Source organism: Pseudorasbora parva, chromosome 5 (assembly GCF_024679245.1).
Source record: "Pseudorasbora parva isolate DD20220531a chromosome 5, ASM2467924v1, whole genome shotgun sequence".
NCBI classification, from domain to species: Eukaryota; Metazoa; Chordata; class Actinopteri; order Cypriniformes; family Gobionidae; genus Pseudorasbora; species Pseudorasbora parva.
Window position 1 is genome coordinate 45,375,169 of NC_090176.1, and position 27,734 is coordinate 45,402,902.

General features: G+C 39.4%; 1 protein-coding gene across 3 annotated transcripts in view; it reads left to right on the forward strand.

Annotated features, from left to right (window-relative positions):
- Positions 1-11,879: 11,879 nt before the first annotated feature.
- The window catches only part of slc4a3 (solute carrier family 4 member 3), a 379,295-nt gene continuing 363,440 nt past the window's right edge, over positions 11,880-27,734 (forward strand). For all 3 annotated transcript variants that reach the window (XM_067444496.1, XM_067444495.1, XM_067444497.1), the window contains exon 1: positions 11,880-12,001. The gene's annotated coding sequence lies outside the window, so the exon portion shown is untranslated. The remainder of the gene's footprint in view (positions 12,002-27,734) is intronic.

Below are 27,734 nucleotides of genomic sequence, written 5' to 3' on the forward strand. Positions count from 1 at the left end.
CGCACACGCACTGCAGACGGAGTATGTGTGAAACGGGTGTAAGCTGTTCCAGCATCCCACCACCTCCCCAAACTCCACCTTTATCTTAGGCCCCGTCCACACGAAGCCAGAGCTTTCCCAATACAATCTTTTTTTCCCCTCATTTCAAGAAATATCAGCTTCCACACGAGATTACCGAAACCGACTAAAAACGATGTAGTTTGCATGCCAGGCCAGTGTGTGGCGCTGTAATTCTGCCACAGAAATACATTAAAAACAGAGAAGAAGAGTTGTGGCTAGCAGGGGTATAGCAGTGGTAGGAGGTGAGGCAAGATCTCACAATAAAATAACAATAAATACATTTGCTACTTAGCTACAGATTTGTTTTATTAATGCCTACACCTACCCCAACCAAAAACATACCCTTACAATAATGCAGATACATTAATTAAATGACGCGATATTGATGTGCGCATGCCCAGTGCCGTAGTTGTATCCCTTAACTCTTTCACCGTGCTGGACGTAGTGTGATGACATCACCGTTTCAGAAAATATACGGATGAGTTTTCAGATTTATCCACTTTGGGACCCGGTTTCAAAAAATATCGGATTCATGCTTCTAAAACGCCGGATCCGTGTGGACGAAACGCTGATACGGTACAAAATTTATATGTATACAACTAAACGTGTCTCCGTGTGGTACTTTGCTCTACATAATCATAAGGGTAAGGTCATACGGCGTAAGCATAAACCGGTCGGAACAGGTCGTTTTTTGCCTCTTACCCTGATTCCGCGCTGCATGTAAACGTATTAACCTGCTTTCTGTTGGCTTATTGAAGTGCGTATGTGTGATAGGCGACAAAAACACAAACTTAGAGCAGATTTGAATGCATCCAAAAAGAGCGAGCTAGCATTTTTCATGAAATAAGGATATATCACATATATCACAAGCTAAGACTTTTTTAAGACCCAGAAAATTAAGATTAAGTTCTCATCTCATGCAGCAGAAGTAGAAGAGGTTGAGTCCAAACGCTACATCTGTAACTGCATGAGAGAATAATATGAGCCGTAAATCTCCCGCTGAAACGGTGTGCGCTGTATTTAACATCACAACTGACGTAACATTTGGAATATTGAGATAGGAATATTCAGATACGGACATTATTATTTTTGATGTCACTACAAGGAAATAACCCGGTTTATTAATGAAGTCATGTAAACGCGGTTTACTTGCTTTATCAGTTTACTGGTTTGCATGTAGGCTAAACGGGGACAACTGTATATTTTAATAAATTGATATTTGTAAGTTATCAGTTTACTGGTGTGCATGTAAACGTGCTCACTGTGGGGGTATATCAGAACTATATCAGAGAGTTGAAGCTGCTTCATCGAGCACCTTATCAGTGGACAGCAAGCCAAATAAGTTGAACCTATATCTTAAGATTAGCATAGTCAAACAATTAAATAATTTAAAGGGTGGGTGAAACACTCAGTTTCAGTCAATCTCATGTCAATCTTGAGTACCTATAGAGTAGTATTGCATCCTTCATATCTCCGAAAAGTCTTTAGTTTTATTATATTTATAAAAGAAATATAGGCTGTACCGAGTCTTTCCTGAAAAAACCGAGCGCCTGGAGGCGTATCATGTGGGCGGAGCTAAAGAATGACGAGCGCACAAAGCGGTGACGTCCTCAAGTGTGGAGATGCCTATGGCTATCGATCTCAGCTAATAGATATATGATCCAGAATCACATTCGGAGGCTGAAATAAATTGAACAGGAGAAACAGCAACAGCAGGACGTCCATCTCAGTGGTCTGTACTGTATTTAGTGGCCTGTCAACACTTGTGCTTGTTTACTCGCAGTTTATGAGGACATGATTCGGTTTATGGACTATTGTATGCGACTAAACATTAGCAGTAGCAAGCAAAACAGTTTTGCACGTCAGACTAGTGTAACGTTATACATAGAACAACAATGGAGTAACAGTTAGCGCATTTGAATGACGAAGCACGCGATCGTGTCGTTTACTGATGTTTACTCACGCGACGATAGCTGACAGCAGAGACATTTGAAGAAGTTTTACTCACCGCCTGCTTCCAAAGCAGGACCGAACCTTTATCGCTGGGACCGCTCCGTCAAAAACACACTTCTTTGGTATGATTTGGTGAAGTCCTGTGACAGCAATGACCGTGGAAATCCACTTTGCGACGCGACTGAAGCAATGTTGTGAAGCTTAATCTTCTTAATCTTTAATCTTCTCTCCTCCAATAAGCTGGTGAGTATTCTGGCGCAATATGGCTGCCATTGCATCACACAGGTGGATGCTGCTCATTTGTGGTTGAGGAGATTCCCCCCTTCCATGTAAAGTGCTCTAAGTGCAGAGAAAAGTTAGCCTAGAAATCTAGACGCACCCTAGCGGCAGCAAATCTAATCTGCCGCGAGTGTCGTCTAGCAACTCTCAATACACGTCTGAGCTGTAAAAACCAAACTCTGGTCAGGCCAATCACATCGTGTATAGAGTCGGTGGACGGGGCTTAATGACGACCGAGTTGCGCTTACATGCTTCTAGTAAACACAGAAGCTGGCGAACGGCGGTCTTTCGAATCAGCTTTGACCACGACTCTGGAAGACTCGGAGTTGAGCTTTTCTCTGAAAAAAGAACAAAGAACAGCACTGAAGTCATTCTTAAGAATGTAAGATGTGTTCTGAGTTTTGTCGACTAGATACGGCAAAAGTTTAATCTATCAGCTAGCTCCGCTTCACCTTCGTTGTTCTGATTGGTTGCAGCGATATCCAATTGCGTGGAGAGGGAGTTTGAAAGACAGCCGTTTATCCCGCCCCTCAGATTAAGCCCTGTCAATGGTGAGTTTCCAGACCAAACATCTTGATGTGGGTCTTGCTTGTCAGGCTAGAGGAAAGTGCTCTTGAGGAAGCAGTCGTGGCCTAATGGTCAGAAAGTCAGACTGGTGACCTGAAGTTTGCAGGTTCAATTCTTAATGCCAGCAGGAAATGACCAAGGGGGTAATCTAGCGCTCGGAAAGCGTTCCACCCCTAGGGGCTGCCATTGCTAACCAAGCCATCACCTGCTGTTAGCATCCCATTGACTCCCATTCATTTTTGAGTCACTTTGACAGTGAATAACTTTACATCTGAGACGTTTAAAGACTCCATTTGTCCATTGTTTATTTCTAAAGAAACACGACAATGCATAAAAGGCTCCGTTACCTTGTATCTTACACTATCGCCCCGCAGAAGCTGTTTTTGTAAAAATAGGCTAACGATTGCGTCATAACCAACGCGACCCTGTCGCACAGTTGAGAAATTACCGTATAGACCTGAGGAGACGCTCGCAGGCAATCTTTTACTGTCTATGAGACAGTCGGGGGGACGTGGAGACATAAAGTCTGATAAAGTCAAGGGGGAAGAATGGGGAGAAGCCCATAGTGAGCCAAAAGCAACGGGAGAAAACATTTAAACAACGTGATTCAGCTTTCACTTTCCACATCTACTAGAAGACCTACAGCGGTCAGACAGGAGGCTCACGTCACATCTACGTCGTCAAGCTCAGTCTGAGCCTGCGCAGTTCGCTCAGCCATCAGGAAGTGAGTGCTCCTATACTGACATCACTTAACGCCGTAGAAGTCAATGGGATCGCTCAGTCCATTTCTTTTACTGTCTATGGAAATGACTGAGGTGCCCTTGTGTAAGGCGCCCAGCCCCCAATCACCTCCAGGGCATTACAGCAAAAATGGCAGCCACCTACAGGTCCTTCTAAAAAAATTAGCATATTCTTATAAAGTTCATTATTTTCCATAATGTAATGATACAAATGAAACTTTCATACATTTTAGATTCATTGCACACCAACTGAAATATTTCAGGTCTTTTATTGTTTTAAAACTGATGATTTTGGCATACAGCTCATGAAAACCCTCAAAAAATCATGAAAAATCTCATGAAAAATCTCAAAAAATTAGCAAATTTCATCCGACCAATAAAATAAAAGTTTTTTTAATACAAGAAAAAGTCAACCTTCAAATAATTATGTTCATTTACGCACTCAATAATTGGTCGGGAATCCTTTTGCAGAAATGACTGCTTCAATGTGGCGTGGCATGGAGGCGATCAGCCTGTGGCACTGCTGAGGTGTTATGGAGGCCCAGGATGCTTCGATAGCGGCCTTAAGCTCATCCAGAGTGTTGGGTCTTGCGTCTCTCAACTTTCTCTTCACAATATCCCACAGATTCTCTATGGGGTTCAGGTCAGGAGAGTTGGCAGGCCAATTGAGCACAGTAATACCATGGTCAGTAAACCATTTACCAGTGGTTTTGGCACTGTGAGCAGGTGCCAGGTCGTGCTGAAAAACGAAATCTTCATCTCCATAAAGCTTTTCAGCAGATGGAAGCATGAAGTGCTCCAAAATCTCCTAATAGCTAGCTGCATTGACGCTGCCCTTGATATAACACAGTGGATCAACACCAGCAGCTGACATGGCACCCCAGACCATCACTGACTGTGGGTACTGGACACTGGACTTCAGGCATTTTGGCATTTCCTTCTCCCCAGTCTTCCTCCAGACTCTGGCACCTTGATTTCCGAATGACATGCAAAATTTGCTTTCATCCGAAAAAAGTACTTTGGACCACTGAGCAACAGTCCAGTGCTGCTTCTCTGTAGCCCAAAAGTGGCTTGACCTGGGGAATGCGGCACCTGTAGCCCATTTCCTGCACACGTCTGTGCACTGGATGTTTCTACTCCAGACTCAGTCCACTGCTTCCGCAGGTCCCCCAAGGTCTGGAATCAGTCCTTCTCCACAATCTTCCTCAGGGTCCGGTCACCTCTTCTCGTTGTGCAGCGTTTTTTGCCACACTTTTTCCTTCCCACAGACTTCCCACTGAGCGGCCTTGATACAGCACTCTGGGTACAGCCTATTCGTTCAGAAATTTATTTCTGTGTCTTACCCTCTTACCCTTACCCTCTCGCTTGAGGGTGTCAATGATGGTCTTCTGGACAGCAGTCGGGTCGGCAGTCTTACCCATGATTGCGGTTTTGAGTAATGAACCAGCCTGGGAGTTTTTAAAAGGCTCAGGAATCTTTTGGAGGTGTTTAGAGTTAATTCGTTGATTCAGATGATTAGGTTAATAGCTCGTTTAGAGAACCTTTTCATTATATGCTAATTTTTTGAGATAGGAATTTTGGGTTTTCATGAGCTGTATGCCAAAATCATCAGTATTAAAATAATAAAAGACCCTGAAATATTTCAGTTGGTGTGCAATAATTTTTATCATTACATTATGGAAAATAATGAACTTTATCACAATATGCTAATTGTTTGAGAAGGACCTGTATAGGTAGAGAGGAAAGAGAGTGATAGAGCCAATTTAATGGGTGGGAATTATTTGGAAGCCAGGATTGATAAGGATCAACAGAGGGAATTTAGCTAGGACACCAGTGTGACACACCTACTCTTTTACAAGAAGTGCCATATTATTTTTAATGACCACAAAGTCAAGACCTCGTTTTAATGTCATCTGAAAGATGTCAGGGCCCACACAGACCACAGGTTGAGAAAAACTCACTAAAAACTCTACCAGCAGCGTTTTCCAAGGTCTCCCATCTATGTACCGACCATGCTTAACCCTTGCTTAGCTTCAGTAGGCAACCAGTCTTGAGTTAAAGGGAGATGTGATTGTTCGTTTGCTTAGATATTTAAACTGTGTGTTCCTTTCAGTTGATTGTAAGTTCTCGTTGTGTTTTAACCGGTTGTTCTGGTCTTGGTTTCTTGTATAGTGTTTTTGTGTGTGTGTGTGTGTGTGTGTGTGTGTGTGTGTGTGTGTGTGTGTCTATTGATTTGTTTGAATAAAAGACTGCTTACTGCTGCACCTAGTCCTCACCATTATTATAACCGGTTTTGACAGTTTGATCAAAAAGTCTGCCTTAGTAATAAGCACAACACATCATAAACACTAGAAAATGTTGAAATGTTTCAACCTCAGAATAAAATCTTTATATGAGAAATAATGTCACAATTATAAGATATAAATCTGCAGTTGTGAGATACAAAGATGCATTAATTGGTCAAGTGTTGATGAAAAAGATGCGTCTTCAGACGTTTCTTGCAGACTAAGACATGAGTTAGGCAAGTCCCACATGATAGGAGACATTGATAATGGTCAATGTCGTTTTCACATCACTGTGAAAATACACTTTTGAAACCTTAATATTTAAGAGTGCAGAGAGGACACATTAATATTTGAATAAGTGTCATTTCTTAAAGTTTAGCTCGAATTTAGAACCCAAATCAAGCCAGCTAAGGGTGTTAGTGTGTTGGAGCAGGGTTGGAAATGAAGTCTGCAGCTCATTGGAAATACGTGACTCTGCCTACATTTTTGCAACACCCGAATTATGTACCTACAGGTACGTTTACCTGCACTTTTGGGGTAAAACGTCCACCGGAGGCGCTAAGTGGTAATATGTCTTCTCCATTCCAGATGCGCAACATGACATCATGACTGATCTCACAGAATGAATATTTATAGCCTAATTTTATATTTTGGAGTAACTAACTCCACTCCTACCCTAAACCTACCAACTCTCAACAATATAAAACACGTAACAGTAACAGGCAAATAAATGTACAGTCACATGTATTTACTGCAAAAACTGACCAAAAAACAGTATAAAAGTATTAACTCATGTTGCATTCCAAGTCTTTTGAAGTCATACGATATCTTCATGTGAAGAACAGAGTTGATCCTAATGTTTTAGTCGTTGAAATGAGGATTTCGCTCCTTTGCGAACAGAACACACACACACGCACTCGTTCATTCATATTTCTGATTCAAATGATGCACACAAGTTGAATGACGCGATCGGTCACGAGACACACGAGAGCCAATGGCATTTTACAATCAAAGCTGACGTAATGACGCAATTGGTCACGAGACACACGACAGCCAATGCTGTCAACGTGACGTTTCTTCCGGCGGCAATATTTGAAATTTATTAGGCTTGTTTGACTTCACCTAGCTATGCGCAGACCGATCGGCGGCTGACTTAAAGCAGTGCATGCCGGTTAGAAATTTTGTCCGACTTGAGACAGCGCCGACGGCACGTGACTGTGACGGTTGTCAACAAAGTACTGCGAGAGCGATTCGAGAGCAGGCGGCTGATGCAGCCGCTGCAGATTCTCAAGGGGGACTGCAGGAGGCTGCACAAGCTCTGATGACGACACAGCTGATCCACGATTTGCCGATTCGTCTTATGACAGCGATCACGTGCGTTTCGTGTTTATTCTAAAAACTTATGTCACGCTAATGCTCAAAAATAATTTATTTATAACAGTAAAACCTCTTTTCATGTAGTCGCGATGTTATGTTGTCATGTTTATCAAACTAAAACTGATAAAAACCAATGTTTATATGTTGAACTTTAATCTTGTCCAAATAGATGCTTTATTGAGCAGTATATAAAGTATTGGATGAAAATATAATTTGAAACATCTGTGTATTTGAGAAATATTGCATTTATTTAACTTCAGCTGTGATAAAGTTTGCAAACACAGCGCAAGCGTCACCACAGGAGGCAGAAAGTGTCCGACTTCACGTCTCCGTTTGCAGCTCCTCCCCGCCTGCACTCGGCTACTCTCGCCGATCGCATACATCCAGCCGCAGCTGATGTCGAACACACCTTTTGGCGGATGGATTTGACGTTGGCTCTAGATTATTGTGATTTAAATACATTTTGTGTCACAAGTGTCCCTGGTCTCTCTTCCTGAATAGGAAAGACATCTTGGCAACAACACATTTATTATGTAAAAGCACTTTAGAAATAATAAATTACATTCAATCCACCTTTTAGATGGATCAGTGTTGTGAACTACATCATAATAATGTTAACATATTCATGTGTTGTTGTTTTTTTTGGGATCATATATCGGCCAGACAGGGCCTGGCCGATATATGCTCGGATCTTAAAAACTGAAATATTCCCTGCACTGATGAGAAAGAAAATTCCCATCCCTCTTCGAACTAAATTTGCTCTTCTTTTAAAAAACCCATGAATATTTTAGAGATTTTCCTGACACAGGACGTTCATCTTCACGGAGCGACTAGACTAAGATTTTTCTTTTTTTAAACAAAAGTGAGTGCTTAGCAAAACCTCTCCCATCATTTGTGTCTTCAAACAGTAAATAAGTGGTAAATAAATGATTAGTAAAGTTTAATGTTTAGAGATTTGTTCAAAGCTAAGTATGAGCAATAGTAATAGTCATACTTATGATAGGCCTACTTTAATACTCTGCATATTACTCTGTAAATTACACGGTTGTATCCACAAGGAGGCAGCATAATCTGAAAGTGTGCTACATCTTACTTTAGGCTGTTCATCTTTCACATACTGCAAGTAATTATTCATTTTAAGCAATTTAAACAACTCAGAGTGAATATGCAAAAACACACTGAAACACATTGGATATTTAAAGTTTGTGTTTGCATATCAAGAAAAAGCACTAGCTTAACCCAAGTTTATCATTTTCGAGTGTAAAAGGTTTTTCAGTTTATTGAAATTAGCCGTCAATTGAACAATTTAGGACACAGTGGGCCTCTGGGATCAGCTTCCTAAAATAAAATAAGCAAATCAGGGTCAGCATCTCCGTCTGAAATATTTTTCACAATACTCGCGAGTAACCTCTCATGACTTATTAAATAAAACCTAAATAAATAATAATCCTCGCTCTAAAAACAAGACTGTACCTTATCAGCGAAGCCACTACATCAGGTTTATCCAAGGAAAACCCTCTATTTCCATGTGTCTGATCTTGTTCCTCTCAATTATTTGATAACCCAGCTGTTGTGTCACAGCATGAGAAGAGCATCCTGTCTTTGAGCTCTGCAGTGACATGATGAGAGAAATCAATGACAACAAAAGTGATTAGAGACAAGAAAATAAGCAATTTGTGTGTTTGGAAACAGTCCAAGTCATGAATTTATCAGTCCAACACTGCCATAATGTCAGACTCTGAAGTATGCTGGTTTCATTTCGCTGCAAGGCACTGAATGGGAAATGAGTGTTATGCCTGGCAGGATGGAGTATGTAAGCCTACAGCCTCTTATCAAATGTGACAGATCACAATTTATGATTTTCAAACAAGCAAATATAGGCTACATTTAAAAAGAAAGGTTCACAAATCTCAGAATAAACAAAAGGATTTGTTAGAGGTTTAATGCATAAAAGCAAGAAAGTTTAATATTAGTCCTAAATAATCTAATTTCTACTACTAATCTATTATTTAGTACATCACCTACCTTTTAAGACCAATAACTGTTATTGGCACATTTTGAGTAAAACATGCACTGTAAAAACTGTCACAGTGACAGTTGATAAAAATAGGGGACAGTGAAGGTGACTGTATAAATATGAAGGAATTTTCCATATTGGTATTTTACAGGTTTTGTAGACTACCTGTATTTTGAATTATTAATTTCATCCAGATGATCAACCACAGTAGCTGCACGAATCTCAAGCTGTCTGGTGGACATCTCAGCATGGATGAAAGAACATCACCCAAGCTTCTTGTCTTCCCTGCCAATTCGACGTTACACCACGATTTCACCACCCAGGTAGGTTCATCTTTGATTACCTCATCAAGGTCGTCAAAAGTTTTGATCGTGGTCATTTCTAGGCTTGACTACTGCAACTCTCTCATGGCTTAGCCTCAGCCTCAGACGTCATGGCCGCGGACCGTTGGCTGAACGTCTGATGCATATGGCCCATTTATCTGGGAACACTTCAGGAGTTTTGAAGTTGTCATCTGATTGGTTGAATTGGATGTCCGTGAGACGAGTGTGTTGCCTTCTTTAACCCGAAACAAATGCTGCTACTCCAAACTCCCTCGTGGAAGAAGAACACCATTGTGCTTACACTGAGCGCTTACCAGGATCAACTAAATGCTGGATTTTCAAAATTATGTGAAGTTCGCCGCTCTATTGTTGCAGTCAACTTGAACAACATTCATGAATTAAAGGTGGGGTAATTGCTATCTGGTAACCCTTGTTGATATTTCAAATCACCAAAACAAACACGCCCCTACCCCCAAAAGGGGGCCGTATGTTGATAGCTCCGCCCCACACATACGTAACTCAGGCGATGACTATGGCAGAATCTGTGTGTAACTAATCCAGGTCGAATATTCAATAAAAAAAACACCCCTTTCATCACAAAAACACAAACCGTTCTCATGAACAATTCGATAGTACACGGGCAAGATAGTCCAGCTAACGACATATTACAATTATGACCAGATTAGAGTTATAGTGATCACAAAAACACAAACAGTTCTCATGAACAACTCGATAACGTTAGTATACAAGCTCGATAGTCCAGCTAACAACATGACCGGATGGGTTATATAGATGTAAAGAGAAAACAAACATATATTAGGATTATAGTATCTTAGCTGTTGGACACATTTTTTGAGCTGACGCTTGAAACACTGAGGGGTTTTAGATGCTCCATACGGTGTGGAAATGAACAGGTCTTAATCATCGCTGAAGTGAGCCACAATACGATCGCAAATGGACAAACAAGCGAACATGACACACAGGCATATTCAAGCAAAAGCCAGCATATATTAGTTCTCGGCTAATGTCCGTCCTGTGTGACTCGTGTGTTTTGAATATTGTTTTGCACTATTCCTCTCTTTTCACCATAGACACGCCCCTTACCTGCTGATTGGCTACAAGTTTGTTATTCCCCTCGGCCTGAGTCCTTTTTCTAAAACAGTTTTGAAATAACACTTACCCCACCTTTAATCATTTGTAGATGCACGCCGGTCTGTTATTGCAGTGACATCGACTTTGCATTTCATGCCCCCAAACATGACGCGGAACAAAACAAACTGTGATTGGTTGCATTACATGTCAGTCAAACGTCCTTTTGGGGGGGTCCTTGACCAATGACCAAGCTGCAACGGAGTCCAGACGTCATTTTGAAGATCTGGCTACGTGAAAATACTCCTGGCTGGACTTCTAATGTGTGCAATCCAAGCTCTTCAAATGATTCAGACCGCTGCGGCTGGAATGGTCTTCAACAAGTCCAAAAGCGCCCACGTCACACCTCTCTTTATCTCTCTGCACTGGCTGTCATTCGCTGCTCGCATCAAGTTGAAGACATTGCTGCTTGCTTATGTAACCCCTGCTGTTTGAACTGCCTGCTCCAAGCCGGATTTGAACTCTGGTCCGCCGGCTTGAGAATCAGACGATATATATATATATATATATATATGATATAAGTAATCCCCTGGATTTAGACCTAACTATATTGTATTTATATAAATTTGCAATTTGCTTTATGTATTTCCCCGAAATAAGGTGTCAGGAAACACGATCCTGGCTACATTTTAAAATCAGGATCACTGGATCTTTGGTAAGTTGTAAGGAATACTTATATCGAGTACAACCTTTAATTCAAAATGAAAATCGTTTTTTTTACTTGTGTTTTCACAGTTCCCCCTGCTAACTCCAGTCATTCAGCAGCTCTTCTGCCACTCAGTTCGGCTGAGGGGGCGAGTTCTGGCGGGAAAGTGACATCAATGCATACCCTCTATTGCTCGTTTCATGAATCATGAAAATATTTCTCGCTTCCCAAATTGATCATGGTATAAATAGAAATTTGAATAATTTTATAAAAAATAAAAATAAAACTTATAATAAAAAATGAAATAAATAAAAAGTAGATTGAAATACACACAATGTTTTGACTTTAGAATGCCTTTTAAATTTTAGAAAGGGGTTCCCTCATATTTGACCGTTGATCCGTGGCGTCTGATATACAGCACGTGTACACGCGCACCCCTCAGCATCATCTAGTGGCTGATGCGAGCATCGCTCTCGGATGAGAGAGAGACAGAAGGGGAGAGTTAGAGCAGCTAGAGCCCTTCACTATGGACCAGCACGGCCGCTGCGCTCTCTGACCCATCGTCTACATTCACATTTTGCTTGAACAACTCTCCAAACACACAGGTAGGCGAGCACAACACTGTTCGGGTGCAGATCTTTAGCATTACGATAACACATATTCATGATGGCACAATGAGAAATAGCGCATATCATCTTGGCGGTCGTAGATACGGGTGCGTGGAGGCGCTCCTTCCTCCAGAGTCTATGGCAGAAACGAGTCTCCCCATGGATATGATGATGGCAGGGGTGTGTGCTGAACAACAAAGCCGACAAAACACTCAGTTAGGATGCGTAAAACGCGCGGACAGGTCATTCATATGGATGGGAAGATGCTTGTGCAGTCGTATAGGGGAGTGAAGCGTTTTACAGACGCATTACAATGATGCAAAGGCGATGTGTGCAGAAACGTTTAGGAGGTGTTCCGAAATGTTCAGTCGTCATGCAAAGCATAATAGTGAAATAACATTCAGATTCGTAGTATCTAGAGACCTATAACAAAGAGCAGAGCGTTTGATGCGCACTTGAAAGGGTTAATGCTTGAAAGATGCTGAAGTAGGTTATTTGAGCTAGTCATCCTAAGCATGCATGAAGTTAACGCAACCCTATAATTGGTTACTAAACAGAATAAGATTTAAAACATAATGTTGAGATGAAGAGTCCGTGTGTGTGTATGTATGTATGTGTGTGTGTGTGTGTGTGTGTGTGTGTATGTATATATATATATATAATAATTAATATTAATAATATACTTATTATATATACTATATATTATTATATATACTTAAGCATTAACAGCTTTTTTTCTCTGAAGATTTCTTCTTGCATCTCACAGACCCCTATTTGCAATTTGCCATTGACCCATATCGACAAAGGCATATATTAGTGTCAGATTTTGTCCAATTATAATCATTAAAAAGTTTCCTTCCTAAGGCTCTGGAAGGCGTCTAGTCATCTGGATCAAGGGAAGAGTTTAGGATGTTGGTGACCTATTTAGTTGTAAGCGGAGCTAGTTGTCACAATTATTTTCTCAGGGTCGTTTCTTAATTTTTGAAATTCAGTTTTTGAATTGGCACATGTAGAAAGATAAATACACTTATTACATTGTAACACACAAGAGAAAACAGGGGTCAAAATTGTACCTTTAGGGGTACAACAGCTTGTCGCTGCGGCAGTACCCTTAAAAGGACATCTTTGTACCTTTTTTTACCACAAAAATGTTCATAGTAGGTATGGAGGTATGTATTTGTACTCTAAGGTAGACACAAAGATGTCATTTTAAGGGTACTGCCCCAGCGACAAGCTGTTGTACTCCTAAAGGTACAATTTTGACCCCTCTTATCTGTAGTGTGTATACTGTTACAGCATGTATCATTGTGTGTGTATGGGGTAAGTTGTCACAGTGAGTGAAACCATTAAATAGCACATTACAAATTAGACTAAAAGAAAAGCCTTGTTAGTTCAAACATTTAAATATCCCTTCTATAGGTGTGTCAAAACCAATGCTAAGAGAATAGAAGCACTTGTGCAGCAGGACTCTGGTTAGAGATATGAGATATAGACTTTAAAATTTTTCTTCATGGTGCTCAAATGTGCTTCTAAGATGATGAAAAAAAAAAATATTAATGACAACATTCCAGAGTTGGTTTGCAGCAGAGCAAGAACTGGACTGAAAATGCATTTTCATTATTATTACATTCTTTACTTAGCCCTGATATTTTAAAATTCAAATATGAGTGACCGAGTTGCAGCTGGGCTTATCCTTTGCATGTTTTGGACTGTCCTTCCTTCAAACAGCACTAAGAAGGTTAGCAGTGTAGCTAAAGTGCTAAAGTATGTTGGCGACTTCAAGTAGTACATTTTCTCCAGTCTTCGTGTAGATCTTTGCAGATGTGCCCTCGACATTGTTTCTCTTGCCCACGTACAAATCCAAATTTAGATCCATACATCGACGGATAGGACCATGTGTATCATGTTAAGTAGGCTGAAAATTATAGATACTCCCAGAAGAGGTGAAGCCCGTCAGAGCGTTTGTAAATGTCTAGATCTGTGCTACTATGGCATTATAGATTCATAAGCTGCAGTATGTATACAAGTGGTTCTCAAGTGGTGGGTTGCGACACAAAAATGGGTCACCATTTTTTTTCTCTGTTCTGACAGGGTCGCTGAGAGCAGAAGAAAAACAAGGCTAAACGCTTGATTTAGGATTAACAACTTTTGAATGGAAAAAAAACCCTTTCTTTGTTGTTGAAGATCATATTTGGCACATCACACTTTTTCTGTTCATGCATTTACAAAATTGTCCATATTCTGCCTATGTCATGGTAATGTAGTAGTAGTTGCATATCGGTGAAAGGATGCAGTTCATGATAATATTACTACATCTTTATTTATTTTTTGTGCAATAATCTGTTCTATTGTCACCACTTGATTTCCATCAAATCTTGGTCCTGACCTGCTGGAGCACAGACATTCTTGCCTTAGATTTGACTACCACCAACTGATAAATGTATATCAGTCAGTAGCACTGTAATCTTGCAGAAGAAACTGAAAAATGCTTTGTTTTTGGATTGGATGGGTTGGATGGTGTGGAGTCTTGAGTCATCGATGCATCATAGAGCCAGCTGTCTACTTTCAGCACAGCTGCAGCAGACCACGTACATTTATACTGTCAGGATTGCTTCGAAACATCTTCAGCATCTTCTGCTAGAGTCCTTTAAATAATAAAAGCTTCAGTTGCAATTAGGTCTCATCTGTTAGCCGGATAAATGCCCAGGAATAGCTGCAGATGTGCTCATTTTCAAACAAGCACAAACTAATGCAGTAATGAGGAACCACGTTAAGAAGTAAAGGTTTAAAAAAGCTGAAATAAGATGCAGGGAAGTTATGATCTCTATTACAATCAGTTGGGCTGACGTAACTGTGTGACATTAGAAGTGCGTCAACCGTGTTATTGATTAGAGATATATATCTTTGTGAGGCCAACATTTAGCTGGACACATTTACATTATTCCCATGTGAAAGTAACAAAGAAATATAGAGTTTGATGAATATCAGAGCAGGATATTCCACTAAAGTTGTTTTTCACTGATGTCAGACGCATTTTTTGCTGAATAATCTGATTAGTGTTGCTGGTGGTACCTTTAAGGTTAATTTAAACAAAGCAAATAGTAAATAAAATAAAATAATAATACAACATTTAAATGAGAAATATTGCATTGGTTTCTATCTGAAATAAGATTGAGTACTAAAGTTATTAAAACTGAATTTAAAATAAAGCTATATAAATATTCTTAAAAAGTAATAAAATATATAGCTACAAGGAGCAATAAAAGGGATAAGCACCCCATAGAGGCAGAATGAGGAGAGCTAAAAATCAACTGCAAAAACGAGGAAAGACATTTTGAGATGATTTTACGCAAAATGGAAAATACAACCATGTGACCACCCAATAACTAACACCAACTTGATCTGGTGTGGTCAGTGCTATATACTGTCTACACAAGCACTATAAGCTTTTTGAATATGCTTTTGTTTTTATAGTTTCAGTCTTCGTTTTAATTTTGGAAGGTTACATTTGTTGGCTGCCTATGTCATTGAAGTTGCTTTATTTCAGTAAACTGACCACTACATTCAAAAGTCATTGAGAAATTACCAAGAAATTTAAGGTCAATAGGAATAACGGTCAATTATAACGGTTACTTAAATTTGGTGAAAATCAGACATGGTCTAGGACAAATTAGAAAAAGTATGTTTTTAAAGGGGGGGTGAAACACTCAGTTTCAGTCAATCTCATGTCAATCTTGAGTACCTATAGAGTAGTATTGCATCCTTCATATCTCCGAAAAGTCTTTAGCTTTATTATATTTATAAAAGAAATATAGGCTGTACCGAGTCTTTCCGGAAAAAAACCAGCGCCTGGAGGCGTATCGTGTGGGCGGAGCTAAAGAATGACGAGCGCGCAAAGCGGTGACGTCCTCAAACGCGGAGAAACCCATGGCTATCGATCTCAGCTAATAGATATATGATCCAGAATCATTCGGAAGCTGAAATAAATTGAACAGGAGAAACAGCAACAGCAGGACGTCCGTCTCTGTGGTATGTACTGTATTTAGTGGCCTGTCAACATTTGTGTGTGTTTACTCGCAGTTTATAAGGACATGATTCGGTTTATGGACTATTGTATGCGACTAAACCTTAGCAGTAGCAAGCAAAACGGTTTTGCAAGTCAGACTAGTGTAACGTTATACATAGAACAACAATGGAGTAATCGTTAGCGCATTTGAATGACGAAGCACGCGATCGTGTCGTTTACTGATGTTTACTCACTGAAGCGATGTTGTGAAGCTTCCCGTCATTTCTGCGTTCAAATCGGTTCAAATGCAGCGCTGCCTTCCCGGAATGCTGTGCTGAAGAGTTGAAGTCGCTTGATGTCACCCATAGGAATAAAGTGGAGCGCGGCGCGGACTATAACGACGACTGGATCTGCACCTGAGAGAGTGTTTATGGGCGTGCATTTCCTCTCTCCCTCTAGTCACGCGCGCGCACCCTACCGGGAGAAGAGCCCGTACGGCCCATACAAGGACCTCACGCTCTATCGACGTCAAGTCGACCCATACTTGAAAAAAACTCTCCGAAACTTGTGAGAAACCGGAAGGAGTATTTTTGACACAGAAAGCATTAGTTTTTGAAACTTTTACTATGTTTAGGATGGGAATCCAAGTCTTTAACAGTGTAAAAAGCTCAGTATGCATGAAACAGCATTTCACCCCCCCTTTAAAGAAAATCTAAATGAAAGACAGGAAGTTTGACTGAATATGGCAAAATTGATATCTATGTTCTCGGCATGACTCAAGTAATAAAGACCAAGTAATAAAGTTTAATTACAATAGCCGAAAGCTAATAGCATTTTTTTTAAAAGGTCAAAACCTTTTGGGTACCTTCAGGGCATAATGCTGAAGATGACACATACTAAGTAAAATTTTTTATGACAAAATAAAAAAAGGGCAAATTTGGGTGTCATTCGACTCAGAATGCTGCTTCGAATCTAAAGAGATCCTAATAAGTTTTGGTCCAACTTTTTAGATGTTATAAGCACAAAAATAGTTCAGAAGTTATTAGTTTAAACATGAATGCACATTTGAACAGTTGGTGGCGCTAGAGGGATTGCGTTAGAGACTCCAAAATTGCTGTGGTTAATGTTCAGGCTGTCCTCTATTTGTGTGTCAAATGTCACAACTTTTTCACATTTTACTTATGGGCTGCCATAGACTCAAGAGTGGAAGAATAAGAAAAAGAACACTAACAAATACAAGAGTCTTATTTCGAAGGCTGCGTTCTCCAGAGTTTGTTGGCTGCATACGTCATAAAGAATGTCTTATTTCAGAAGACTGGCAACAGTAACCGTTATAATTGACCGTTATTCCTATTGACCTTAAATTTCTTGGCAATTTCTCAATGACTTTTGAATGTAGTGGTCAGTTTACTGAAATAAAGCAACTTCAATGACATAGGCAGCCAACAAATGTAACCTTCCAAAATTAAAACGAAGACTGAAACTATAAAAACAAAAGCATATTCAAAAAGCTTATAGTGCTTGTGTAGACAGTATATAAATAATGGCAATAACGCCAAATATCAAGCGTATAGCGCCAGATCTGGCAGGTCACGTGAGTTAAGCTTGCATCAGCTGACTGTCAGCTGATCACGTCTACCTATAAGAATATGACGCCTATCACCGCCTACATATATAGTATAAGCTCCTCAGTACTATCAGCAGCTGTCACTATCACGTTTCTCCAGAGCTCATTTACCCTCCCTCATCCCCAGCTCCTCCCCTCGTCAGTCAGGATTTGGTATTCTGATTCCCCTTGAATTAGAATAAATTACCTAATTATTTAGCTATCTGCAATACATTTTTGGTTCTGTTCTGTTTAGGGGGATTATCACTGCTCTCTCTGCTCTTATCCATGCTAGGCTGCATGGATGCGCAGGGAGTTCTTGCCCAGAACAGAACCATACCGGCAATTCAAACTATATGCTAATAGTCAGTCAATCATATTTGACGATAGTGGGCCTGACAGAACTGATATTTTGGTTTGTGTCCAGAAGTACATAGAGATACATTTACAGTAAACTGTGTCTGTTTTAGCCGTATCACATGCTTTTCTACAGCAGTTTCTCAGCAGACATTCTTTCCGTTCAGTTGTTCTTCGGCCTAATGTTTCTCATCCTTCGGCTGTCAGTGTTGTTTTTATCATCTTGTAAGATGTTGATGTAAAGTGTTTCCTCAGCTTGTTATTTGCTTGTTCATCCTGATGCTTAATAAGTTCATTGTTATATTGAGACAACAAAATGAAGTATGTCTGCTGGAGAGCTTAGTTTATTTCTAAATCAACATACAATAGCCTGCAAACATTTTTCAATTAGCAGTGTCAAAGCAATTTCCTGACATTTAATTACACCTCTAATTATGTCAAACAAAAAACATGCAAACACGAACTAGAATAATTGTAGTAGAATAATTTGTATTGTTATGTAGCAGAGTCAAAGACTGCTAGTGTGCAATTAGGATCACCCAAAAATTGTAATTTCATTATTTACTCACCTTAAAGTTGCTGTATGTACATTTTTGACTGTACTAAAACAAAAAATAATATGTTTGCAGATATTTAGGAAAAATTCTGAGTTCACGTAATCGTTTCTCTGAAAACAGTGGAGGAGTTGGAGGAAAACACAGCGTGTCCTCAAACTGGCAACCCATGTGAGTTTTGAGTCTGAGGAGGAGGGGCAAACAATATTTAGAATTTGGACTGCAGTACCCATTTCAACCATTAGCTGTCATTCTTACATACAGATCCTTTAATGTGTTATAATGTGTGTATTTAAATCAAGCCTGTGTTGAAAACAGAAGCCAAAGCGTCTCGATTGCCCCAGATGGTTGGTCCCAGTATAGCTTATAACCCCAGCCCTTCCATGCATTTTAATGCACGTAAGACAAACTAAACAATCAAATTAGTTACTGTGACGTTATAATTGACAGCTGAGATTAACAGCGTGAAGTGAAGTAGTCTATGCTTCTAAGTGAAGTAGTCACTGAGGCCCATTTTTCAGGAGGAGATTGCAGCTTTAGGTTTAATTTCTACAATTCCATTACTGTTTATTTCACACCAACATAATGAATTGTTCTGCATCTGCGAGAGTGTGGGCAGGCTTTTGATATTGTGTTTCTACTTCCTGCTCTCTACTGCACAGACTCCGGTACCAAAGTCACTACTGGAGACTCTGTCCCAAATCTGCGCAAAATGTCAGCGTCATACTCGGATGTTGGCGACTTCACTTTTCTTCAGTGGAAGGTAGTGAAGACGCAGAGTCCATATTTTTTACGTTATATTATTCAAATATACATAAATTATACACACAGTACACACATACACTCACCTAAAGGATTATTAGGAACACCTGCTTAATTTCTCATTAATGCAATTATCTAATCAACCCATCACATGGCAGTTGCTTCAATGCATGTAGGGGTGTGGTCCTGGTCAAGACAATCTACTGAACTCCAAACTGAATGTCAGAATGGGAAAGAAAGGTGATTTAAGCACTTTTGAGCGTGGCATGGTTGTTGGTGCCAGACGGGCCTGTCTGAGTATTTCAGAATCTGCTCAGTTACTGGGATTTTCACGCACAGCCCTTTTCACAACATTTTACAAAGAATGGTGTGAAAAGGGAAAAACATCTAGTATGCAGCAGTCCTGTGGGCGAAAATGCCTTTTTGATGCTAGAGGTCAGAGGAGAATGGTTCGACTGATTCAAGCTGATAGAAGAGCAACTTTGACTGAAATAACCACTCGTTACAACAGAGGTATGCAGCAAAGTATTTGTGAAGCCAGAACAGGCACAACCTTGAGGTGGATGGGCTACATCAGAAGACCCCACCGGGTACCACTCATCTCCACTACAAATAGGAAAAAGAGGCTAAAATTAGTCACAATTTCTAAGACATTCAGATGGTAGAGGCAGAATTTGGCATAAACAGAATGAGAGCATGGATCTATCATGCGTTGTTACCACTGTGCAGGCTGGTGGTGGTGGTGTAATGGTGTGGGGGATGTTTTCTTGGCACATTTTAGGCCCCTTAGTGCCAATTGGGCATCGTTTAAATGCCACAGCCTACTTGAGCATTGTTTCTGACCATGTCCATCCCTTTATGACCACCATTTACCCATCTTCTGATGGCTACTTCCAGCAGGATAATGCACCATGTCACAAAGCTTGAATCATTTCAAATTGTTTTCTTGAACAGTTCACTGTATTAAAATGGCCCCACAGTTACCAGATCTCAACCCAATAGAGCATCTTTGGGATGTAGTGGAATGGGAGCTTCGTGCCCTGGATGTGCATCCCACAAATCTCCATCAACTGCAAGATGCTATCCTATCAATTTGGGCCAACATTTCTAAAGAATGCTTTCAGCAGCTTGTTAAATCAATGCCACGTAGATTTAAGACAGTTCTGAAGGCGAAAGGGGGTCAAACACAGTATTAGTATGGTGTTCCTAATAATACTTTAGGGTGAGTAAAGGAAGTCATACAAGTTTGGAACAGCATAAGTGTGAGTAATGACAGATTGGAGTGGAATCAAGAATAGTTAAATTCCCAACGATTTCCATCCCGAGTCACAACCGATCATGTAGTTAAGAACTCAGTCTTGGCTCAGTGGAAGATGTGTTATTAATTTGATGGCTGACGGGTGGAGACGGACCGCAGTAATCTGTGTGAGGTGCTGTGCTGCGATCACACCTGTTAGCACAATAGCAAAAGCTCAGACAGGCTGAGAACAAGACACTTCAATAAAACAACCTCTTTAACTGATTGAGCCTCTCACGGGGGATGATTTGGGTTCAGCATCAGCTATGTGTTGCTTCACAAATATAGAGATCCGTCCCCATGATATCATTTCATTTTGTGAGAAGTTGATTTAATTCCTGAGGTTGACTCATGGTCTGCACGCATAGGCTTAAGCATGTGAATTGACTCTCATCTTACAGACCCGGTTAATTATAGAAATAACTCTGGAGTTGCAGTGCTAAACCATTGTTTGGAGGGAGTTAAACAGCTTTTTATTTTTGCATTATGATTGGTGGCATTACATAAAATTACTCATTTCAAATAATGGGTGTTTCAGTTACATCTGAGGTGCCATTACATTTGAAAAGGTGGCAGAATCACGGCAGTTAATTTGTGACAAAAAGTAATAATATTCCCTTGTTGTGAACTATCAGACAGAGTAAAGTATCACATAGAAAGATATTTGACCATTAGAAGAAGTCGATCCACTTTGCAGTTTATCCTCGTAAACAAAAACAACAACCCACTTATAAAACAAGGGAAATATATATATATATATATATATATATATATATATATATACAAGTGGTTATTTCAGTCAAAGTTGCTCTTCTATCAGCTTGAATCAGTCGGCCTATTCTCCTCTGACCTCTAGCATCAACAAGGCATTTTCGCCCACAGGACTGCGGCATACTGGATGTTTTTCCCTTTTCACACCATTCTTTGTAAACCCTAGAAATGGTTGTGTGAAAATGCCAGTAACTGAGCAGATTGTGAAATACACTCAGGCCGACCCGTCTGGCACCAACAACCATGCCACGCTCAAAAGTGCTTAAATCATCTTTCTTTCCCATTCTGACATTCAGTTTGGAGTTCAGTAGATTGTCTTGACCAGGACCACACCCCTAAATGCATTGAAGCAACTGCCATGTGATTGGTTGATTAGATAGTTGCATTAATGAGAAATTGAACAGGTGATCCTAATAATCCTTTAGGTGAGTGTATAGATAGATAGATAGATAGATAGATAGATAGATAGATAGATAGATAGATAGATAGATAGATAGATAGATAGATAGATAGATAGATAGATAGATAGATAGATAGATAGATAGATAGATAGTTAGATAGATAGATAGATAGATAGATAGATAGATAGATAGATAGATAGATAGATAGATAGATAGATAGATGCATTTTCTATTGATCGTGGCAGCAGTTATTCATCAAATGATGATGAAATGATTGAGAAGAGCATTATAACCTGGCATATATCCAGATGAGAAGCGTAGAGAAAAACATTTTAAATAGATGATTCTGAATCATTCCCCAATGCATCTTAAAAGCAGACAGAAAAGGAATGAGCAAGAAGACATATTAGCAGATAGTATACTGGTTTGTAGCTTCCAAAGTAGTCAAGGTAGGGCTCCGCACAGTCTATGAGCTGTGTGCATTGGGGATTTCTTTATTTAGAGCATGTTGGGGCTGGGGGATCAGGCATGCCTGTGATTAGCCTTTGGATGAGCTCTATTTAGACAGCCAAAGCTCTCTGTGGAACGACACTGTAGTAAAATCCTGGACCCGGAGACAGCTGGAAGACAAGCTTACAAGCAGAATCGCCTTTGCATACACTGCGAAGCCACACTTTTCCACATTGAGCTGAATGTTCGAAGCTGCAACTAAGCCTCAGCTTGGGATGTAAGCTAACTGTTCACATCCAAAGTCAGACTGGTGCTTAAAGGACACCTAAAGGTGGAGGCATTTGTGGTTATGAAGCTAGAAGTAGTTTGTTTCTATAGAGTCCAAGGCCCCAGGGGCCATTAGCTAAATCTGCTTGTGCTTTGCGTGCCTAATTGTATGCGATAAGAGGCTATTAGCGTTAATAATTTACCTAGAGCTCCCTCAGAAACAAACATCTGGCCCTGATGTACACTCATTTGTGCAGACCTTAATGTGACCCACACGTTCTCTGGTGTAAAAGCAGCATGTGGCCATTTGTAAATCCATGGCTCCTTCAAGATGAGACTCCGTATTTGAACACTTATGCACACTGATTTAAATCCGGCTGGATGGATTCCACAAGACATGCTGTTGTAGCTTCACATACTTTTGACATTCCAGTGTTTAGTTGATCCTGGTAAGTTCTCATTGTCACAGCTCTAAAGACGACAGGGTTCTTCTTCCACGAGGGAGTTACACGAAACACACATCTCCCAGGCATCCTGTAGAATTTAACTAATCAGATGACGATTTCGAAACTCCTGAAGTGTTTTCAGATAAGTGTACCATTTGCATCAGATGTTCAGACACGTATGTGGCTGAGACTACCCTATAGTCCTTTTGTCCATTATTATCTCTATGTTGAATGTGGTTGAGTTTTAGTTTATCTCCTGCGATCCCCTGAGTTTTGTGAGTGGATTATAATAAAGATTGCTTTTGTTTCTACCTTATACAATTCTTATAAAATTCATACACTTCACAGCTGAGATTAAAATACTTAAAGGTGCACTATGTAGTATTTTTGCAGTAAAAAAAAACAAAAAAAAACAAAACACCAGGCCAGTGTTATATATTTTGTTCAGTTGAGTTCTTACAATATCCCAAATGTTTCCAACTATTTGTTCATTGTGAGAAAATTGCTATTTTAACCAACGAGCCAGGACTTCTGAGGGAGTCGCCTGTCAATTGCGTCATATCTGCGTTACCCTCGGTTTACTTTTTTATTTGGCTGAAACGCTTTACTCTTAGCAGTGTGAACAAGTGTCACATCAGCCACTGAGCAAACGAACAGAATAATGTCCAGGGTTTTTCCTACACTGAAATTTTTTTGGCGGCCACCAAAGCAAATTTGATGAGTTATTGTGATTTATAAATTGATGTAGATTACTAATGCACGTGACTCTGCCCTCGTTAACTGAGTGAAGGAGAACGAGCTCTCTCTGTCTTCAAAACCAGCTGACATGAACCATACTTTCAAATAAACGGAAAAATATCCTAATGAAGTGTTATCTGTGATCAAACTTTTGCGTTGTTTTAAGAGACTGGGTTCACACATAACGTGTCCGCTTTTGTCCGATTCGCAAACAAATGACTCATTTGAACCGATTCATTTTAATGAACTGATCTGTCCAACACTCACGAATCGGTGTAATCATTTACTCACAACACCTCTGAAATGAGAATTAAGTGTGCTTACCCCATTAAACAAGAGGGGTTAGTACGAATTAGTCTTTATAATCCACAGTATGTTCATGTATTTATTTTGAGTATTTGTATTGATAATGTGTAGTAAATTACCACAAAAAACTAGTTTAGACTGGAATAAGGTGAAAGCAGAACAACGCAAGTTAAATTGTTTATGGCAGAGAATTAGACTATTTGTTATTACATTTTTAATCCTGATTTTTAATAATTGTTGCCAAAATAATGAATCAGTAAACCATGCAAACTGTGTAAAAATGAGGAACTAAAGAAACACATCAAGACATAATACATAATGAGATATCAAATTAGATGAGCAACAAAAAGCCAAAAAAATTTTTAACAAAAATGTTTGCATTTATTTTACATTTATTGTCAGTATTGGGGTCACAGATACCAAAGTACCTACCAGAACGCGGGTAGGTACTTTTACTGTTGGGGTGTGTGTGTGTGTGCATGCGTGTGTGAATGACCATGACTGGTCAGCCACCACCGAAGACCATTTCTGACCCTGGAAAAACCCTGATGTCATAACATCATTTTAAACACACTTAAATGTATCTGATATGATAAACAGGAAAAGCAGGAATAGTGCCTGCAACTGTGTCCCTTCATAATAAAAGTGGCGCTGCTCGTGAGCCGTGTGTGTTTGTGTAACAATCGCTCCAGCGGCCTCTCTACAACACTCTTTCTGCGCTCAAACTTGGCATCATCAAACTACGCCTTTGTTTTGAATAAGTTACATAGTGCAGCTTTAATATAATTACTAATTCAAGTATTTTAATTCTGATTTCTCACAGTTGTTTATTATTTATTTTATTTTAACCAGTCTAAATATTACAATACAGTATTGATTTGTGATTATCATTATTATTAATATTATAAATGTAAAAATATTACAAATATCATTGTAAAATATCATAACATCAAGTGACCATTTCTTTTGCTGATCTCTGTTAAGGTGACTCTGTGTGGCAGAACAGCTCATAAATCATTTGTGGCACTTTGATGGCTCAGTGAAGGGAAGAGGAAGTGCATGATAAGTGCTGGTTAGGCACACAGGAAGCACACAGGGACACTTATCAAAATGATGCATGTGTCTGTTAGTTTTGTCCTCACATGAGATTGAGCCTTGACTTGAGTTTGCTGGAGAGAAGTGACCCTCGCGTCAGGATGACGGCCAGGGTTTTTATGCATCAGACATTCTAGAAGTGTTTACATGCAATGAGGAGAACCGCTTTACCAGGTGAGCGATGTGTGCGACTATTCATTTTTCCCATGATGCCCCGAGTGTGCTCTCATACATTAATAGCAGTTTTCCACTTGGGTTATTTGCAGAAGGCAAGTGAATCATTTGATGAAATAGTCTGCTCCTGTTCTATAAATATGTCAGATATGACTTTTCCTGCTGTGTGTATGCTGATGTGCTGATGGAGAGAGAGAGAGAGAGAGAGAGAGAGAGAGAGAGAGAGAGAGAGAGAGAGAGAGAGAGAGAGAGAGAGAGAGAGAGAGAGAGAGAGAGAGAGAGGGATGAAGACTCCAAAATACTGTTATACTCCTGAAGAGCAAACACTGCCCACCCAATTTTTTTATTCTGAACAGAAGATTTTTGTGTCATTTCCAATCAAGCAGCAATTTTGTCAAATTATGCAAGAATAGAAAATATAATATTATTTAATTGTCTGTATAAAAAAAGTTGCGGTGTGGATTTAAAAAGGCAAAAGCTTAAGATTCTATTAATGAATTATTATTGCAGTGATTATTATGTTTCTAGCATGTTATTGTCACCATTGTGTTCTGTAAGTTTCATTATCATGGACTTTTAGTTTGTTTTCGTGTTCATCATGTGTTCGTTTCTTCAGTTTTCCTGCTCCTCGTTGTTAGTTCATATGTGTCAGCTGTGTTCTATTTATCATCCTCATTTGTGTTTGCTATTTAAGTTTGACCTTCTTTAAGAGACCTGAAGGGAACTGGAAGCTATTAGAGGGTCTGTGCAAACTTCCAACGGTGCTGCAAAATGACTTAGAATTCTTTAAAAGATGATATTTAAATAGTAATTAAAATAATGTTAAAACCATTGAAGATCTAGGCCTACAACATAATTTTTCTGCAGCGCTGAGCTCTCACTCCGACACTTTCACTGCAGTGCAGAGGTCTGCGTGGATTGATTTTTCCATCCCACTACTGCGAGTTTCATTCCACACCCGCCCACTTCTGCCGAATTCTACTTCGAGTAGGATTGACTCTACTTGATCCATGTTTACAGTGAATCTGTTCTCACACAGTCCTGCTTCATTTAGGGTCCGAAACTGGGGTCCTACATTTTATTTATTCATCACTATTGTATACACACAGCTGTTTATGCTTTTGAATATAACATTTTTAGATATGTTTTTATGTCTTCTCAAACAAACTGTTGAGAAAAAACTGTTTAATTTAGAATCCTCTTGAATCCTGTCATTAATTGTGATGAATTACTTTGGGGTTGGAGTCCAAAAGCTTGAAAAGTACTAGAGTTGCATAAGTGATCTCAACAAAATTTGCCAAGATATCAAAGTCTGCAATTGAAGGTCAGATATCTCATTATGAACTCAGGCATTTCTCATCAAATTCTTCCAAGACCAAATGATCTTGGGTATGCGGTCCACATTTATTACTGTACATCAGCAACTAGCTACGTTTACATGAACACATTTTCTTTAAATCTGACTTAAATCATTCAGATTGATGAATCGGAATATAGTGTTTACATGAACGCTACAAAAAGTAGGATTATCACAAGGTTCAAATCAAAATGGATCTTTGGATGTATATAGAGTTTCTTGTTGTTGCCTCATGCTATCCTCCTACCATTGCTTATTTTCTTTGTTTTAAAAAAACATAGTTAATATTTATCTATTAAGGGTTATAATTAGGAGAAGTTCGAGATTAGTTTGAGCAACTCTGGTTTTTCGGGCTCAAGAAGGTGGATTGGTTTTTATCATTGTTTATCACCATGGTAACTTACACTACACAGCTAACCTGCTCTGGAGCAGGTTTTATTCTGGGTTAGAGATCGCAAACCCAAACTGGGCCAGCTGCAAGTAAAGACGCAATAAAGCCACACATCCTGTATCTCTCTTTCCAAATTAATTTTGAATTTTGAAATAAAATTGTGCATCTTTTGGTGCTAATTATTTATTATATTTATGTTATATGAATTATAATCACTTTGAATCATATATGTTCATATAAACATTAATTTAATTGACAAGTATCCAAATAGTAATACAAATATAATACATGCATTCATAATTCTTTTAAACAACATGTATTCATTTGAGCTCTTTGTGAACCTATAATTATTAGGCACATTTCTTTATTCACATCATGCATTGATATAGTCATATATTCTTTTAGCTGCCTTCTCAAACTTTCTCTGCAGCAGCAGTGTTTATTCCTGCCTTGTAAACACATTTAATTTCATAGTAATTTTCAAAACGATCTCTCAATCTTCAGAAGAGAAGTGAATCAAACGGACACTGTGATTGGCTGTTTGCCGCACGTGTCACACTTTCAGGTGCACACGCTTCAGAGTTGATAGCTAACTCTGGATTAAACCTGAGTTGACAGAGAAAGTTTATACCGAGCTTTGAGAAACGGTTGAGCTTGATATAAACCAGGTTTGATGTATCTGGATTTGTCAACTCTAACCTACTCTGAAACTCAGAGTTTGTTCAGATAGCTTCATGCAACCGGCCTCAGAA